This window comes from Balaenoptera borealis (assembly GCF_965194805.1).
Source record: "Balaenoptera borealis genome assembly, chromosome: 2".
Classification (NCBI taxonomy): Eukaryota; Metazoa; Chordata; class Mammalia; order Artiodactyla; family Balaenopteridae; genus Balaenoptera; species Balaenoptera borealis.
Genome location: NC_138867.1, coordinates 40748786 through 40769955, shown reverse-complemented (window position 1 = coordinate 40769955; position 21170 = coordinate 40748786). Strand labels below are relative to the sequence as shown.

Here is a 21170-nt window from a genome sequence, read left to right as displayed (position 1 = left end):
CTTTCAATCTGAAAATTGCAACCATATGTTTTAAAGGAATTCTGGCACTAGAGTGATCACTTCTAGTGAAATTTAGTAGGTAGAGAAACTGTAGATATCACTATGGCAATAAAGGAATTGTTAGCACAGACAATGCTACACAGATATGGAGGACCAGAAGAAGCAGTATAGCACAGTCCAAGAGATGCTCATTCCCCACCTGTTGCAGGAGCCCAGACTGAGAATTCTCCACCCATTTCAGTTGGAAAACTTGAACCTCATGAAGAGGAACAGTTCTCTTGAAATCTCCTTTTGAAATTCTTGTCTCCTCTCAGAACCAAGAAGATAATGAGATAGACCCAGAAGGAGTTCCCATAGGTCAAAAGCAACCTTTGATAACACAAAGGTCATAGTCAACTAAAGTTTGGTGTTAACTCAAAGGGTTTGAACTGCGTGGGTTCACTTATGTGCTAATTTTTTTCACTAAGTATGTACTGCAGTACTGCATGATCTGTAGTTGGTTGAATCCAGGGTTGTGGAACCACATACAAGGAGGGCCGACTGTAAAAGCTAACTCGGATTTCCGACTGTGCAGAGGGTGGGCGCCCCTAACCCCCTTGTTCAGAGGTCAACAATGTAGCAAAAGTCTCTACACAAAGTAAACATATTTTCTGTCACTTTTCACTATACATCGCTAGTGATTTTTACTTTTAATTATTTATTTATTTGTTTTGGTAGGTAGATTTGATTTGTTTGTTTGTTTATCATTGAAGTATAACTGACCTACAACACTGTGTTAGTTCCAGATGCACAACAAAGTGATTCAATAGTTCTATACATTAGAAATGATCACTACAACAAGTGTAGTTGCCACCTGTCACCATACAAAGTCATTACAATGTTACTGACTATATTCCCCACACTGTACCTTTCATCCCCATGACCCTTTATTTGTAATTGGAAGTTTGAACCTCTTAATCTCCCTCACCTATTTCACTCATTCCCCCACCTACCTCCCCTCTGTATCTATGAGTCTCTTCCTGTTTTGTTATGTTTGTTCATTTTTTTGTGTTTTAGATTCCACATATAAGTGGAATCACACAGTTTTTATCTTTTTCTGTCTGACTTATTTCACTTCACATAATACCCTCTAGGTCCATCCATGTTGTCAGAATGGCAAGATTTCATTCTTTTTTATGGCTGAGTGATATTTTATTGTATGTATGTGTGTGTGTGTGTGTGTGTGTGTGTGTGTGTATATATATATATATATATATATATATATATATATACCACATCTTCCTTGTCCATTCATCTATCAGCAGACACTTAGGCTGCTTCCATGTCTTGGTTGTTATAAATAATGCTGTAATGAACATAGAGGTTTATATATCTTTCCAATCAGAGTTTTCATTTTCTTCAGATATATACCTGGGTGTGGAATAGCTGCATCATATGATAGTTCTATTTTTAATTTTTTGGGGAACCTCCATACTGTTTTCCCTAGTGACTGCACCAATTTAGGTTCCCACCAACGGTGCAGGAGGGTTTTCTTTTTTTCCACATCCTCCCCAACATTTATTTGTTCTGGTCTTTTTGATCATACCCATTCTGACAGGTGTGGGGTGATATCTCATTGTGGGTTTGATTTGCATTTCCCTGATTAGTGATGTCAAGGCTAGTGATTTTTAAAGGAACTTTTCAACACCTTAGGGGTGTATTCAGAAAAAAATGTGTATGCCATTTCACATGTCAAAAAGGGAACATGTTATACTTAGTATATTATATTATATCTAAAGTGGGAGCAATTACTCCACTTTTGCTTGTAAACACTTTTTCTCAAATTCCACAGAAACATTTTACATAGATATCAAATAGTATCTTCTAAGCCACAAAACTAAGTTTACTTTGACTTCAAGTTACAAAGATTTGAGGTACTCAGTAATTTTTGTTTGGGGGAAAGAAAGGGTAGTAAGAGCAAGTGGGGTGTTTTGGAAAAAGTACAGAATCAAAATATGAAATATAAATTCCTTATGTGACCTTCTCTCACATCTTAACTTCCATGTTCTTTTGGTTTCTTTCAAGAAAAAGGAGGGAGTGAATGAAGAGAGAGAGAGAGAAAGAGGGGTGCAGGAAGAAGAAGAGGAGGATGCGAATGGGGAGGGAAAGAAAGAGAAAAAGAAGAGAGGAGGAGAGAGAGGAGAGAGACTGGACTAAAGAAAGAATTGTAGTGGCCTAGGGGCACCTCCAAATAGAAAAAGTTCTGTATTCAGCCTTTCAGGGTTTCGTAAGTTTTTGTTTTGCTTTGCTGACCTCCCCTGGCCACGTGAAAATACACTTTCGAATTCCACCTTCTCCAGCCTCATTTCCCCCAGAATTTCTTGGCTGCAGCTCTGCCTCTGTGTCCTCAAGCGCTTCCTCCAAGAAAACACTGGAGACTCTTAGAGCCAGGCGTTGACTAGCAGCACAGCTGGAACCTGACACCGCGATTTGACTTCCCCTTAAGAGGGCAGGTAAATTACCATTTTTGATGCATAGTGTTTTGCAGGTTGCTTCTTGGGATTCTAATACCTCTGGTAGTCCTTTGGCCCCAAATTATCATAATTCAGCATTGGAGTCGCAGTTGGGTTTTTCTTTTTTTAACATTACAAAGTAGAAAAATGTAAAATTTGATGTAAAAACACTGTCACTCAATATTGCAAATGTTAATTTTTGTCATTTTAAACTCTGATTATAGAGACAGACACACACACACACAGATGCATACACATGCACATATATATATACACTGAATGTTCTATTTTATATAAAACAATATAGTATAAATGAAGGTCCCCTTTGTTGCTTTCCTTAAATCCATTACCCACTCTTTCCCTCCCCTAACCAATGCCAAGATATTGATTAGATTTCTTGAGTCAATCTATGTTCTAATGTTTTTACAAACATATGTATCTCCACCAACAATATATTGTATTGTTTGGTGTGTTTTTAAGCTTTTTTTTTACATGAAAGCCTTTGTATAATTCAGCAAATTGCCTGATGGTATATACTTTTGTAACTCCCTTGATATATACAGATTAAGTTACCACTGCTGGTCATGATATGAATATATCACAATTTATTTAACCCATTTTCCTATTGACAGTCATTTATGTTGTCATTGTTTCTCCATTACAAACAATTTTGCAAAGAATGTTCTGGTACACAGGATTAAGAGTATGTTTACTGGCTGGGCCATAGGATATGCACATACTCAGCTTCAATAGATAGTGTCAAGATATTTTCTAAAGTGGCTGTACCAATGCATAACCCATAGGCAGAGTATGCCTACTTCCATTGTTCCATACCCTTATCAGTGCTGGACTTTGTCAGGCTTAACTTTTCTTTTCGCCAATGTGATTGCTATGGAATGATATTGCAGTATAGTTTTATTTTATTTATGTATTTATTTTTGGCTGCATTGGGTGTTCATTGCTGCACGCGGGCTTTCTCTAGTTGCGGCGAGGGGGGCTACTCTTCATTGCGGTGCGCTTGCTTCTCATTGCGGTGGCTTCTCTTGTTGTGGAGCATGGGCTCTAGGTGTGCGGGCTTCAGTAGCTGTGGCACGAGGGCTCAGTAGATGTGGCTCACAGGCTCAGTAGTTGTGGCACATGGGCTTAGTTGCTCTGCGGCATGTGGGATCTTCCCGGACCAGGGCTTGAACCTGCGTCTCCTGCATTGGGAAGCAGATTCTTAACCACTGCGCCACCAGAGAAGTCGCATAGTTTAATTTTTTTAAATTATATTGAAGTATAGTTGATTTTCAATGTTGTGGTAATTTTTTCTGTACAGCAAAGTGACTCAGTCATATATATATATACGTATTATTTTTCATATTCAGTTTAGTTTTAATTTGTAGTTCCCTGATTGTCATTAGTTAGATCCAGTGTCCTTCATTTCTTTTTTGCTCATTCAAATTTTTCTCCCTTAAATTAGAGGGTACTGTTCATGACCCTTGCTCATTTTTCTCTTGGGATGCTTTCTTTTTTTCATCCTTCCTCTCTCCCTACCCTCCCTCCCTTCTTCCTTTCTTTCTCCTTTTCCTTCCTTTCCTCCCTCTCTCCATCCCTCTGCCCCTTTCTCCTGCACCCTCCTCTCTTTCTTTCTTTTTAATCATCAGGGATTTGTCATAATAACCCTTATAAATTCTTCTCTCAGTATGAGACCTGTTTTAAATTTTATTTATAGTTTTATTTGTCATATAGAAGTTCAAATTTTGATATGAGCAAATATAATAACCTACTTACTTAGGAGTCATCCTCCTGTGTATTTCTTAAGAAATCCTTTCTTATCCCAAGTTTCAGAACATGTTCTTCCAAATATTTATCTAATATATTTTTAAGATTCTTTTCACATTTTGAAATTTAGTCCATCTGGAATTTATTTTATTTTACAATTTTATGTAAGGATCATATTTACTTCTTCTCATGTAGAAAGCCAGTTTTTCCAGCATTATTTATTGAGTCCATCTTTTCTCCCACAGAGTTGTGTTTCTATTGTACTTCTATGGTATAAAAGTTTGTATATATGTTTGAGTCTGTCTCTCAACTCTTTATTTTTTATATAGATCTTCTTATCTATCCCAGCATAAAACTCACATTGTTTTAACTAAGTATTTATTTATAACAGGCCTTAATAACTATATGACAGATCCCCTGTCTTCATTCCTCTTTTTTAGACTTTTCTTGGTTATCTTAGCTGTTTACCCTTTAATAGGAATATTAGACTTTGTTTGTTCAGTTTCAGTAAAAACCACATTGAAGTTTTGATTAAAATTGTATTGAACATTTGTAATAATGTTGGGAACTTCATCTATGAAAATAGTTTGTCTTTGTCTATTTATTCAGATCTATTTTATTTCCTTCAGTAACATTTTGCCATTTTTTCAGTACAAGTCTTGGGCCTCTTTTGTTGTATTTATTCCAAGGGACCATACAGGTTTTGTTGCTATTCTGAATAGAAAGCCCTTTTTATTGCATTTTTCTATTGGTTATTGCTTTATATAAGAACACTTTGGGTTCCTTTGATCTATGGTGATCTTGTTTTATTAGCTTATAGATTATTTTAGATATTCTATGGTAGGAAATTATAGTGTCAGCAAGTAATAACAGCTTTGCTTCTTCCTATTCAAATCTTATATATGTTATTTGTTTATCTTCTCTTCATCTTTGGTTAGAACCCTGTTTTAATGGTGAAGAGCAGCCATTTTGTAGCCATTCCCTTCTTGTTTCTGACTTTAATGGAGATATTTCCAATATTTTGCCAAACTTGGGAGTCAGATGAAGAATTTTTGTTAAATACCTTTTATCTAGTTAAAGAAATACTTCTGTTACTAATTTGATAGTAGATTAGTAACATTCTACAAAATCAATGTTGGGTTTTATTAATTGCTTTGTTGGTGTCTAGCAAGAAGGTTTTATGATTTTTCTCCAATTTCTTATGAAAATTTTCAAAGATACAGAAAAGGTGAAAGAATCTGTAGCATCTTCTATCAGTGCTTGCCTGTTTCCCTTTACCAGGCTGGAGCAACTGTACTCAACTTTTGAAATTCTCATAGATCAAGCCTTCACCCAGAAGCCTGGGAAAATTTCTCTACTGCTCAGGAGATTGATATTAACTCCCCAATACGAATGAGTACTGAGTAAAATGGTAGTGGGTTTTTATTTTTCTTGTAAAATGGATCTAATACCTATTCACGAGTGTTTTGAGAGGATTAAATAAGACAATGCATATAAAGTTGGTACCATGCCTCTAGCATGAAGTAAAAGTTCAACAAGTAGCAGCCATTTTTTGCTGTTACTGTATTAATGTCTTTCAGAAGCTGCTGCCCACCCTCAAGGTCACCTCACGACTAGATACTGGTTTGGAAAGCAAGTGTGAAACTTAAAATTTTAAATGTACAGAGCAAGATTTTGTATTTACACACAAGAAAATTATAAGAAGTAGTCAACAAATACAATTCAACTAGGAATGTTCCCCAGTGATAAAAGACAAGCATTATTAATGACCCTTTATATACTACCATCAGGCAGATGGAATGTTTAATATAAATGAATTTTCCAAATACCAAAATCCTACTGCTTAAATAACCATTTTTGATGGATATATTTCTAAAATATGTTTCAGTTTCCCTCCTTCCTAATCAGTATACCATATCTAAATCCTTTTTACTTGAATGATACCAAATTATCGGTAATTAGATTAGCCATTGTCTTCGATTTGTAGGTTTGCCCATAGGACTATGTAGGGTTTGGGAACTATTTCCATTCACAAGATGACTTCTTGTTTTTTAAGACAATCTGTTAAAGTTGTATTGGGAAGTGGGGTGACAATAGAAATGAAATGTGTTGGAAAAATGTCCACTACAGAGAGCATAATCACATTGCATAAGATTGAGTATAATTAAATCTGACAAGTGTTCCATCTTGAAAACTGGACAACTCCTGGAATTTCCCAGTATTTCTTTCTTCTGGGTGCAATAACTAGGTCCCATTCCCAGAGATTTAGTATCAGTAGCTGCATCTGTAACAAGAAACCTAGGTGACTGATGTAGATGGTGTGACACTCTAAGCAGCACTCTCTGTGCTTTCTGGGAGAGTCACTGAAATGATCTAAGGCTGACATCCTTCCTGTGGTGCCATATTTAGGGAGGGCCTTGTATCTATGGAGTGTGGCAGAACCAAGGGAGAAAGTGAAGCACTGTGGGAAGAACAATAGATAGGGAAACCTGTTCTAATCCTGATTCAGCTGGTAACTGATTGGATGACCTTAGGTATATTATTTCACAGATGGGACTTAACGTCTTCATCTGTAAAATAAAGGAATTAAAGAAACTGCTAGAGCGTCCTTAAAACCACTTTCATCAAAATTCTAAACAGGCTACCAATGAATTGAGCTTTTACGCATCTTGTAACCAGTAGTAATTAGTAATATGATCAAATTACATTATTTATTCTTCACACAGTATCCAGAAGTTTTTTGTAACATAGAAATCAGATCCTATTTCTGATTAACCCACAATGACTAACAATCAGTCTAAACTCCTCACCGTGGTCTGCAAGCCACCTGCCTAAGTTCCAGACTCACCTTGTTCCATTCTCCCTGGCCTTCACTTGCTATCCTGATCTTCAACTACAACGGACCTTCCTTTCATGTTCTACTTTTCCACTTTAAGAAGGTGGAATTTGTTGAACTCTTAGAATACCATACTCTCAGACTTCCCCATGGCTCTCTTTCGTGCCAGTCAAGTCTCATCTCAAATGTCAGGTTGTCAAGAGGGCCTTCCTGACCCAGCTGACTACAGTAATGCAACCTGCCCCCTGGCACTCTACCACATTTGTCAGCATTGCTTTCCTTAGGGCACTTATCACTTATCACTTATCACAATATGGCACTGTGCAGTTACTATTTATTTCTGTCCCATCAGACTCCCTTGTTCAGAAGTAAACTCCTTGACAAATCACTTTGTTGTACACCTGAAACTAACACAATATTGTAAATCAACTATACTCCAATATTAAAAAAAAAATTAAAAATTAAAAAAGAAGTAAACTCCGTGAGAGCAGTAGCTTTGTCCCCTTGGCTCAAAAGACAAGCTGAGTGAAGGGAGCCAAAAAGTCACCAAAACAGTGTTTTGTTTGAAATGTGACACTTTCTAGGTCTCCTTTACCTCAAATCTTTATTTATTTTTAAATAAATAAAATTATTTAGCCCTTGATTTCTCAAACTTCTTTCAAGCAAAAACAATAACAATGATTTTGAGGTGGATATGAAATATGGCTACCAAGTATTTCTGTGCTTAAATCTGACCAATGATCAAAAATGCAAAGATGATGTAGCAGCTAACTGCTAGTAACTGGAAACATCAGCATCTATTCCTTCAAATGTCTTTCAGTAATCAACATTGCCTCATGGTATGTTTTACTAGAATTATCTCTTTTCCTGAGGAGAAATGAAGGTCTTAAAAATATCGGTTGTACTCATGTTAATCTGAACTTCCTGAAGTCTAAAGGAAAGTTATCCTCTAGTGATGAAGCTTGGGTACTAAGTCTAACACTCGCTCTGGCATCTGGACCTTTCCAACCTCCCATTTGAGGTATGTTTCTCTTTCATCCTCACACTCTTCCTTGCCACCAATTTCTTTGCTGTCACTTAACTTGAAAAACTTTCACTTGACTCTGCTGCCCCCTCTAGATATTATGTATTTCTCTCTTATCCTCCTTTGTCAAAGTGAGTGGTCCGCTTTTGTAGCCTACAGTTACTTTTTAAGTCCTTGCACTCTGGCTTTGACCTCCACACCCTTACAGAACCAGGCTCTAGAAGGGCTGCTGTGACTGATCCTCTTGTGGCCACTCATTATTTTTTCTCAATCCTGATTCTCCCCCAAACTCTCTAGCATTCAACATTATCAAACTATAAAACTATATGTTATACAGTTGTCATTTCTTATAATCCGCACAATAACCTTTTAAAGTTTGTGTTATTAATCCCATGTATTCACTTCTGAAAAGTGTAGTTCAGAGGAATTAAATGACAGCCCAGAAGAAGCAGAGCCACATTTGAATTCAGCTTTTTCTACTAGGTCACATTAATTTTCAAAAGCAAAGAAGCATAGCTTCTCTACAAAAGCAAAGAGTAGGGGAGATTTAGTGTGTATATTACATTCTGATTATTTTATTTTTATAAAGGTAGAAGTCAACCTAAACACACACTGGATATAAGTACTGATGATAATCTTTGTTAACATGTATTAGACATATTAAATTATCTATGCCTAGAAAAAGATTGAAAAAATATATACTAATATATTTTTGAGTGGATAGATTTGGAGAAGGTAGGTCTATGGGTAGCCTTCTTTCAGACTTTCTACGTTTTCTAATTTTTATATCATATTATTTTTAATAAGCACTTTACACTAATAAGGAAATGAGAAAATAAGACTCATTCTTTCATTCAAATATATTATCGAAATTTCACTTAAAAACTAGGTTCTAGACTCTGGGGATACAATGATGAATAAGACACACCTAATCACAGTCTTCATGGAGTTAGTGAAGGATCCAAAGTACCGTGGTACAGCAAGAAGAGAACCAAATCCAGCCTTCATTTATGCAGGAAGGCTTCCTGGAAGAAGTGCTATCTAAATTTAGACTTGACAACTTGGGGGAAGTTAACCAGGCAAAAGGAATACCCTAGGCATAGGTAACAAAAATAAGGCCGGGTCATATGGTGTTAAAAGTTTTGTTAAGAACTTGACTATTATTTTGAAGATTGATTTAATTGGGCATAGGGTTAGGGATGATTAAGGGTCATGATCAGATTTGATTTTAGAAAGATCACTCAGGTGCACAGAATTGATACTAACCTCAGTTGTACAAAGACTTGTGGAAGTCTTATATACATCAGTATTGGGAGCTAAACTGATTCAACTCTTGAAACAAGGTCTGTGCATTGTGTGTGTGTATATACATACACATATATATGTAAATACTGGATTATTTTAGTATGCAGCCAGAATGGAGAAACACTTGATTAGAAAGAGTTCTGTGCTGGAGTCAACTCATAAACTCAAGAGAGTCAAAGATTAGTGTCACTTCTCAACTCAATATTCACTGGTATCACATTGGTAGCTTAAAATTAGTCGTGCTGTGACTATTTACCACACGGAAATTGGCAGATACTGCAAATCAGGGATTTTATTCTTTCTTCAGAGAAGTGATTGCAAAACATTTACATGCACACCACTGGTAGAAAATGGAGGAAAGACGAATGTAAAAAACCAGTTGGATCTGATGGGAAAAATTCGGACAAGTGATAGAGAGATTTTTGAAATATTTAGGTTGCAGAAACACAGAATTTGGCGATTGATGGGATATTGGATTAAGGGAATGGAAGAAGTTAAAAATTACTCTCACACTTCTGACTTGGATAATTGGATCCATGGTGTTATCATCGCCACGATGGCAAACACGTGAACGAAGTTTGTTTAGCTGGAAATAGAGGGACTAGAAAAATTTTAGCATATTGTGTCCAAGGTGCCTGTGAGGTATCTACTTGGAAATGTTCACTAGCCAGTTCAGGAAAGAGAGGTTGGGGCTAGAGGTAGTGATCTGAGCCTCATCTTCTTACAAATTATGCTTGAAGCAATGGCAGTATAAGAAATTACCTAGGAAGAATGCACAGAGTAAGAGAAGAAGGTGGCCCAGAAAGCCTTGGAGAACCAATGTTAAGGGCCAATCATAGGAAGAGGAGGCAACAGACGATTAAGAGGGGTGGTTAGAAAGAGAGGAGGGAAGGCAGAATGGAGCAGTGTCACAAAAACCAGGGAAAGAGTAATCCAAGAAGGAAGTGGGAGCTCTATAAATGCTGCTGAGATGCAAAGTAAGGTAAGGACTAGATGCCAGATTGCAGTGGGTTAGGAGTTGAAGGAATGATCAATTCTTTCAAGTCTAACTAAATGGAAATAGTACTGTACTGTAATAGGTTTATAATACTTTTCACACAAATATCACTTAAAAAACAAACACAAAAAATAAAGAAAACATTTTTAATCTTACAGTACAGTACCTTGAAACATACAGTGCAACAGCTGGCATACAGGGGCTGGCATCGAGTGAACAGGCAAGAGGAGTTACTGACTGGAGGAGGGAGAGGAGATGGGAGATGGGAGAGCTGAAGGATCATCAGCAATAGGAGACAGAGGACAAGCTGCAGTTTCACTCACGCCTGATGTTGATGGCACAGGTTCTGGTTCCTTGCTGTATCACAATTCTGTAAAATTAGCCTCACCTCTTACCTATATTTTAACCTTCCATTTTGATTCAGGGTGCCAACCCCTCAGTTTGAATGCATTCTGGTGAGAGAAGAAAACCATGTTAGAAGAGTAACAAACTCGTCCTTGGGAGCAGATGAGACTAAAAAGTGGCACAAGACTTAATTAAGGCAAGGGGACATGAGGTAGTATAATTAGGGGTAGGGGTGAATGAAGGTATCAAGAAAGTGCTGTCAGGGGAAAGACAATGCCAAAACTTGGAGAAAAAGATGAAATAGGTTTTAAGTTAACTTAATAGTAGATTGGGAATAAATGTATCAACTAACAGCATAATTGTGTTCAAATTCTATGATCTAATCTTGTCTGATTTTTAAAATATAGTAATGTTTATTTTTTTCATCTTTGGATACCTGTTCCTTTCTTCTGTTACTGAAATATCTTAGAGGTTATACACTGTGGCTCTGATATTACATTTGCAGTTTACTTTATCACTCTAGATGTAAGGGTTTCAGTTTTCTTTTCAGAAAGAATTTAAGGGGGATGATTGCAATATATCTGAGAACTAACAATAATTTTAAAAGACTGGACATCTTCTTACAGCCTCAGTACGTAGCTTAGCCTTGACTCCATTTGTTCCAAAATATCTGTTCTATATTCACGTCAATACATCATGGACAGGATTGGCTATAGCACCCTACCTACTTTGTGATTTGAATAAATGTTCCCCTGAGTGCCATCAACAAACAATGTCTATAAAATATAATAAATATAAAATACTTTGTAATTTGGTGAATTATATTGTGCCATGAAGAAAGAGATGCAGGCAAAGTAATGATTCCAGGGACGAGGAATCCAGAAACACAAGTGCTGGGGAGCACAAACGATACATGTGAAAAATGATCTCAGATCTTAGGTTGAGTCATTTAAATAGCAAAATCCCCATAGTAAAGAAGGACAGCAGATCACTGTGGCTTTATAAAAATTGACTTTGAGATGACCCAGCTTTCTTTGCCCTAATTCCAAATTCACAAGCATGGCCAGAAACTATGATGTAGATTGTGGCATACACTCCAGCACAAGCAGGGATGCTCATTTTCTGAAGATAAGATAACTTTGGCCCCACTTGTAAATTAATACGTTCGCACTGTGGTTTTATACGTTAACCTTCTATTATATTGGCTAATATACACTGTTGGTAAGAGCTGGAGTTAAAAAAAGAAGCAGTTGGTTCTAATGAAAAGACTTAAATGGAGAAAAGTGAGCAGAGATTTTGAGCAGAGATTAGGGAAGACAAGAAACAGTGAGGTGCCCCAACTAGCAACCATGTGGAGCCCTCACCAGATCTAGGGCTGAAGGGACCGGGAGAGGAGAGAGCATTGCGGGCCGTAGGGCCACTGGCAGGAGCTGTGCTCATGATGGCACAAGTTATTGCCAGGCCAGGGCGCTGAAGCAGGGAGGAATGGGGAAGAAATGCACCAACCTCAGTTTCCCCTACCCCTCCACTGCCTTGCCAATGTGAAGCCAGCTGGGAAAGGAGGCTGCAGAGATGGGTTACATTAAAAAAAAAAAGTCATTTGGACAGTGACTGAAAGGTGCCTCAGCACTCAAGCAGATTTTTCTGTGGACATAAGTTTTCAACGTACTTGAGTAAATACCAACAAGTGCAATGGCTGAATTGTATGGCAAATCTATAGTGAGAAGCCAGACTATGACCAAAACACTGCTAAGGAAGCTTGGGATCTAATAAGAGAAGATAGATAATCTGAGGAAGTGTCCTTGAACCATAAGCCGTGTGGCTGACAAGGTCTTGGTGCTCGGGCCGGGTGTGAGGCATGAGCCTCTGAGGTGGGAGAGCCGAGTTCAGGACACTGGACCACCAGAGACCTCCTGGCCCCATGTAATATCAATCGGTGAGAGCTTTCCCAGAGATCTCTGTCTCAACACTAAGACCCAGCTCCACTCAATGACCAGCAAGCTCCAGTGCTGGACACCCCATGCCAGACAACTAGCAAGACAGTAACATGACCCCACCTATTAGCAGAGAGGCTGCCAAAAATCGTACTAAGTTCACAGACACCCCAAAACACACCAATGGACGTGGTCCTGCCCACCAGAAAGACAAGATCCAGCCTCATCCACCAAAACACAGGCACCAGTCCCCTCCCCCAGGAAGCCTACACAACCAACTGAACCAACCTTACCCACTGGGGGCAGACACCAAAAACAACCGGAACTACGAACCTGCAGCCTGCAAAAAGGAGACCCCAAACACAGTAAGTTAAGCAAAATGAGAAGACAGAGAAACACACAGCAGATGAGGGAGCAAGGCAAAAACCCACCAGACCAAATAAATGAAGGGGAAATACGCAGTCTACCTGAAAAAGAATTCAGAGTAATGATAGTAAAGATGATCCAAAGTCTTGGAAACAGAATGGAAACGTTTAACAAGGACCTAGAAGAACTAAACAGCAAACAAACAATGATGAACAACACAATAAATGAAATTTAAAATTCTCTACAAGGAATCAGTACAAGAATAACTGAGGCAGAAGAACAGATAAGTGACTGGGAAGATAAAATAGTGGAAATAACTACTGCAGAGAGGAATAAAGAGAAAAGAATGAAAAGAATTGAGGACAGGCTCAGAGACTTCTGGGACAACATTAAAGGCACCAACATTCAAATTATAGGGGTCCCAGAAGAAGAAGAGAAAAAGAAAGGGACTGCGAAAATATTTGAAGAGATTATAGTTGAAAACTTCCTTAATATGGGAAAGGAAATAGTCAATCAAGTCCAGGAAGCGCAGAGAGTCCCATACAGGATAAATCCAAGGAGAAACATGCCAAGACACATATTAATCAAACTAACAAAAATTAAATACAAAGAAAAAATATTAAAAGCAGCAAGGGAAAAACAACAAATAACATACAAGGGAATCCCCATAAGGTTAACAGCTGACCTTTCAGCAGAAACTCTGCAAGCCAGAAGGGAGAAGCAGGACATGTTTAAAGTGATGAAAGAGAAAAATCTACAACAAAGATTACTCAGCAAGGATCTCATTCAGATTTGACAGAGAAATTAAAACCTTTACAGTCAACCAAAAGCTAAGAGAATTCAGCACCACTAAACCAGCTTTACAACAAATGCTAAAGGAACTTCTCTAGGCAGGAAACACAAGAGAAGGAATAGACCTACAATAACAAACCCAAAACAATTAAGAAAATGGTAATAGCAACATACACATCGATAATTACCTTAAATATAGATGGATTGAATGCTCCAACCAAAAGACATAGACTGGCTAAACGGATACAAAAACAAGACCCATATATATGCTGTCTACAAGAGACCCACTTCAGACATAGGCACACATACAGATTGAAAGTGAGGGGATGGAAAAAGATATTCCATGCAAATGGAAATCAAAAGAAAGCTGGAGTAGCAATTCTCATATCAGACAAAATAGACTTTAAAATGAAGACTATTACAAGAGACAAAGAAGTGCACTACATAATGATCAAGGGCCCAACGCAAGAAGAATATATAACAATTGTAAATATTTATGAACCCAAAAGAGGAGCACCTCAATACATAAGGCAAATGCTAACAGCCATAAAAGGGGAAATCAACACAATAACACTAGAGGACTTTAACACTCCACTTTCACCAATGAACAGATCAACCAAAATGAAAATAAACAAGGAAACACAAGCTTTAAATGATACATTAAACAAGATGGACTTAATTGACATTTATAGGACATCCCATCCCAAAACAACAGAATACACTTTCTTCGCAAGTGCTCATGGAACATTCCCCAGGATAGATCATATCTTGGGTCACAAATCAAGCCTTGGTAAATTTACGAAAATTGAAACCATATCAAGTACCTTTTCTGACCACAATGCTATGAGACTAGATATCAATTACAGGAGAAAAACTGTAAAAAAGAAAAACACATGGACCCTAAACAATACGCTACTAAATAAGCAAGAGATCACTGAAGAAATCAAAGAGGGAATCAAAAATATCCAGAAACAAGTGACAATGAAAACACAATCACCCAAAACCTATGGGATGCAGCAAAAGCAGTTCTAAGAGGGAAGTTTATAGCAATATCATCCTACCTCAAGAAACAAGAAACATCCCAAATAAACAACCTAAACTTACACCTAAAGCAATTAGAGAAAGAACAAAAAACCCCCAAAGTTAGCAGAAGGAAAGAAAGCATGAAGATCAGATCAGAAATAAATGAAAAAGAAACAAAGGAAACGATAGCAAAGATCAATAAAACTAAAAGCTGGCTCTTTGAGAAGGTAAACATAATTGATAAACCATTAGCCAAACTCATCAAGAAAAAAAGGGAGGAGACTCAAATCAGTAGAACTAGAAATGAAAAAGAAGTAACAACTGCCACTGCAGAAATACAAAGGATCATGAGAGATTACTACAAGCAACTATATGCCAATAAAATGGACAACTGGGAAGAAACGGAGAAATTCTTAGAAAAGCACAACCTTCCGAGACTGAACCTTAAAGAAATATAAACAGACCAATCACAAGCACTGAAATTGAAACTGTGATTTAAAATCTTCCAATAAACAAAAGCCCAGGACCAGATGGCTTCATAGGCGAATTCTATCAAACATTTAGAGAAGAGCTAACACCTATCCTTCTCAAACTCTTCCAAAATATAGCAGAGGGAGGAACACTCCCAAAATCATTCTATGAGGTCACCATCACCCTGATAAGAAAACCAGACAAAGATGTTACAAAAAAAGAAAACTACAGACCAATATCTCTGATAAACACAGATGCAAAAATCCTCAACAAAATACTAGCAAACAGAATCCAACAGCACATTAAAAGGATCATACACCATGATCAAATGGGGTTTATCCCAGGAATGCAAGGATTCTTCAATATATGCAAATCGATCAGTGTGATACACCATATTAATAAACTGAAGGATAAAAACCATATGATAATCTCCATAGATGCAGGAAAAGCTTTCAACAAAATTCAACACCCGATTATGATAAAAACCCTCCAGAAAGTAGGCATAGAGGGAACTTACCTCAACATAATAAAGGCCATACATGACAAACTCACAGCCAACATCATTCTCAATGGTGAAAAACTGAAACCATTTCCACTAAGATCAGGAACAAGACAAGGTTGCCCACTCTCACCACTATTATTCAACATAGTTTTGGAAGTGTTAGCCACAGCAATCAGAGAAGAAAAAGAAATAAAAGGAATCCAAATTGGAAAAGAAGTAAAGCTGTCACTGTTTGCAGATGACATGATGTTATACATAGAGAATCCTAAAAATGCTACCAGAAAACTACTAGAGCTAATCAATGAATTTGGTAAAGTAGCAGGATACAAAATTAAGGCACAGAAATCTCTTGCATTCCTATACACTAATGATGAAAAATCTGAAAGAGAAATTAAGGAAACACTCCCATTTACCATTGCAACAAAAAGAATAAAATACCTAGGAATAAACCTACCTAAGGAGACAAAAGACCTGTATGCAGAAAACTATAAGACACTGATGAAAGAAATTATAGATGATACAAACATTTGGAGAGATATACCATGTTCTTAGATTGGAAGAATCAACATTGTGAAAATGGCTATAGTGTCCAAAGCAATCTACAGATTCAATGCAATCCCTATCAAAGTACCAATGGCATTTTTCACAGAACTAGAACAAAAAATTTCACAATTTGTATGGAAACTCAAATACCCCAAATAGCCAAAGCAATCTTGAGAAAGAGAAACGGAGCTGGAGGAATCAGGCTCCCTGACTTCAGACTATACTACAAACCTACAGTAATCAAGACAGTATGGTACTGGCACTAAAACAGAAATATAGATCAATGGAACAGGATAGAAAGCCCAGAGATAAACCCATGCACATATGGTCACTTTACCTTTGATAAAGGAGGCAAGAATATACAATGGAGAAAAGACAGCCTCTTCAATAAGTGGTGCTGGGAAAACTGGACAGCTACATGTAAAAGAATGAAATTAGAACCCTCCCTAACACCTTACACAAAAATAAACTCAAAATAGATTAAAGGGCTTCCCTGGTGGCGCAGTGGTTGAGAATCTGCCTGCCAATGCAGGGGACACGGCTTCAAGCCCTGGTCTGGGAAGATCCCACATGCCGCGGAGCAACTGGGCCTGTGAGCCACAACTACTGAGCCTGCGCGTCTGGAGCTTGTGCTCTGCAACAAGAGAGGCCGCGATAATGAGAGGCCTGCGCACTGCGATGAAGAGTGGCCCCCGCTTGCCACAGCTAGAGAAAGCCCTCGCACAGAAACGAAGACCCAACACAGCCAAAAATAAATAAATTAATTAATTAATTTTTTTTAAAAAAATATTAAAAACTTAAATGTAAGGTCAGACACTATAAAACTCTTAGAGGAAAACATAGGCAGAACACTCTATGACATAAATCACAGTAAGATCCTTTTTGACCCACCTCCTAGAGAAATGGAAATAAAAACAACAAAAAAATGGGACCTAATGAAACTTAAAAGCTTTTGCACAGCAAAGGAAACCATAAACAAGACGAAAAGACAACCCTCAGAATGGGAGAAAATATTTGCAAATGAAGCAACTGACAAAGGATTACTCTCTAAAATATACAAGCAGCTCATGCAGCTCACCATCAAAAAACCAAACAACCCAATCCAAAAATGGGCAGAAGACCTAAATAGACATTTCTTCAAAGAAGATATACAGATGGCCAACAAACACATGAAGGGATGCTCACCATCACTAATTGTTAGAGAAATGCAAATCAAAGCTACAATGAGGTATCACCTCACACTGGTCAGAATGGCATCATCAAAAAACTCTACAAACCAGAAATGCTGGAGAGGGTGTGGAGAAAAGGGAATCCTCTTGCACTGGTGGTGGGAATGTAAATTGTTACAGCCACTATAGAGAACAGTATGGACGTTCCTTAAAAAATCTAAAAATAGAACTACCATTCGACCTAGCAATCCCACTACTGGGCATATACCCTGAGACCACCAAAATTCAAAAAGGGTTATGTACCACAATGTTCATTGCAGTACTATTTACAATAGCCAGGACATGGAAGCAACCTAAGTGTCCATCGACAGATGAATGGATAAAGAAGATGTGGTACACATATACAATGTAATATTACTCAGCCATAAAAAGAAACCAAATTGAGTTATTTGTAGTGAGATGGGTGGACCTAGAGTCTGTCATACAGAGTGAAGTAAGTCAGAAAGAGTAAAACAAATACCGTATGCTAACACATATATATGGAATCTAAAAAAAAAAAAAGAAAAGTTCTGAAGAACCTAGGGGCAGGACAGGAATAGAGACGCAGACATAGAGAATGGACTTGAGGACACGGGGAGGGGGAAGGGTAAGCTGAGATGTAGTGAGAGAGTGGCATTGACGTATATACACTACCAAATGTAAAATAGATAGCTAGGGGGAAGCAGCCACATAGCACAGGGAGATCAGCTCGGTGCTTTGTGACCACCTAGAGGGGTGGGATAGAGAGGGTGGGAGGGAGACGCAAGAGGGAGGGGATATGGGGATATATGGATACGTATAGCTGATTCACTTTGTTATACAGCAGCAACTAACACAACAATGTAAAGCAATTATACTCCAATAAAGATGTTAAAAGAAAAATGCAAAAAAAAAGAAGCAAAATCCAGTCTTCTTTCCCCTATAACAGACTTCTTTTTTTAACATTTTTCTGGATGAAAGAATATTTTGATTATATAATTTACTCTAAAATTTTATTTTTAGAAAAGTTTAAGTTTATGGATTTAGCACATTAATTTATCAATCAACATACAATACAAAGCATTAGTAATAAAGTATTCTATTAAAAATGCTCTTACTTTAGAACAGCTAAAAATTATTGCTTCAAAATTAATGTTCCAAACGAGTAATACCCATATTTATGAAAACTATTCCTTTAATAAATAATATTGTACCTTGTAACTTAAGACATAATTTCAAACATAAAAAATAAAAACTTTCACTAATATTGCACAGTATTTTAAAATACTCTGCAATCTATTATGCACAGGGTCAAAAAAATGAAAAAGATTAATTTTTAATCTGGGAAAAGAGAAGATTGAATCTGTTACTGAAAATAAAGCAATATATCATTCTTTGCTAAATATAGTTAGAATGTTTTCTTGTGTTTCTATTCTCCTTTGTATAGTAGAATTCATTTTTTAGGAGACCAGAAAAAGAGAAATAATATTTTCTAAAATTATGATATACTTAATGTCTTTTTCAATTTTAGTTATCTTTTAATATAAAGATATTTAATGGGAAAATGACTTTGAAAAAAAGATTCTAAATAAATAGGAATACTTTTGCCCTTTCATGAATGTGACTAAACCAACACCAAAGAAATGATGATAGATACATTACTCATGTCTTTTCTTTAGACATGGATTGTCGAAAATCTGTTTTGGACTTTAGCTATGAAATATGCTACTGAATTGTCAATTAAATATATTCCTAGTCAATATTGAAATTTAAATAAATGCTATTCCAAGTGAAAATTAGCTACTTTGACGGTACCAAATTCATCTCCAATTTTTTATCTCCTCTTTTTATTTTAACCCCACCCTCCCCTATATTGGTGGAAAGTTTTCTCAAATATAAATCTTTTCTCTATCTGAGCACCAAATCATATTTCTACACTTTTATTAATAAATGGGATATGGTAGAGCATGACTCACCTCCAACTTCTTACCAGTGTGACTGCAACATTGCCATTCTTGATGAAGTGCCAACCAGTGCTCCAAACCTGTGGGCATGGCAGTTGCCAGCCACACTTATCCTAATACCCAGCCCTTTCTCGCAATTGTAACTGTGGTCTTTCCTTGTGTCACTCTTAGGAACTGTGCCAGAAATGTCTGCTCTGTTTTGAGAAATTTGTTTTGAATTCCAAAATGCTCTTAATTTTCATTTGGATTCTTTAATCCTAAAGCTAACAATGGTTTTTCTAAAAGCCTCAAAAGTCGTGATTGTATTCATTTTTCAGTTATCATTGCCTGTAGTATTTTCAGGAAACATTGCTACAGCCTTATTCACTTCAATATTTGGTTTTTCTAGGGACTTCCCTGATGGTCCAGTGGCTAATACTCTGCGCTCCCAAGGCAGGAGGCCCGGGTTCGATCCCTGATCAGGGAACTAGATCCTGCATGCAGCAACTGAAAGATCCCACGTGCTGCAGCTAAAAGATCCCGCATGCCGCAACAAAGATCCCTGCACGCGGCAACAAAGATCCCGCATGCCACAACTAAGAGTTGGTGCAGCCAGACAAATAAATAAATAAATACTTTAAAATATATATTTGATTGTTCTACCAATCAAATTTCTTGAGTCTATGAATTTTCTTCTCCTCTAATGTATCTCAACTAAATGTCAGTTTATCTATTCTAGATTTGTGATAGCTCACAGTTGAGAATCAGAGTTTCCAAGATCTCTTTTTTTTTCTCTTTGTTTGCTAAGAAACTTTCACCATCTAATTATATCAGTTTAGTGTCCTGATATGTATTATTCTGAACTAAGAATGCTGCACTGAAAGCAAGAAAAAATATGATGAATGTAGGCAAGTCCTGAATTCTTAATCTTGCTCCAGTTTTTTCCCTCCATTTCTGTGAGAAAGTTCCTCATGAATATCTTCATGATAGTGTACCTGTTTAATTCACACTTCAGCTGTCTAAACCCACAAATAATTTCTTCTTTCTTATTTGAGCATTCTTATCAATAGCCCCCAAACTCCCAGTCCTTTGGGCTCACTATGTAGAATGAGATTTGACTTCAATCTTTTTTTTGCCCTCAGAGTCATCAGATGTTTCTAAATCTTCTGAGTCCAAAATTCTCTGAGATTCAGCTGATTCACCATTTCTTCAACTACCACTCTAATCCAAGAGTGTGTCCTTGTGCATCTGCAACAAGAGCTGCTCAGCCACTCTTCTTCTTCTTATTTTGCCTCAGTTATAAACACAAGTTGAAACAGATTTGACTTTGTTAGTCTCAGCACTAGCTATGAAACCTTCTCTCGTAAAACTGCAGGAGTTCAGCCAGTTTCTTATATTTTCCAACACAGCACGCTCATTCTCATCCAATGGTCATGTAATTCTTCTGTGGTTTCTTTCTATTGTCTCTTTTCTCTACGCTGTTAGTCATCAATTTCAATCCCAACTCATCTTTTCCTAAGTGTTACCATGACATGATGATCTTGATTTATCTTTAATTTCCTCATTATTCTAAAGAATTGGGGCTATATAATTATGTAATCATTTTCTTCTCAACCTATCTATCAGGGACTAAAATTTAATTTATT

General features: G+C 37.1%; 1 long non-coding RNA gene across 1 annotated transcript in view; it reads left to right on the top strand.

Annotated features, from left to right (window-relative positions):
• The window catches only part of LOC309624456, an 82442-nt gene extending 62271 nt beyond the window's left edge, over positions 1 to 20171 (top strand). Inside the window, exon 2 of the long non-coding RNA XR_014241940.1 lies at positions 19934 to 20171. This is a non-coding gene — a long non-coding RNA (uncharacterized lncRNA). The remainder of the gene's footprint in view (positions 1 to 19933) is intronic.
• The last annotated feature ends 999 nt before the right edge of the window (positions 20172 to 21170 follow it).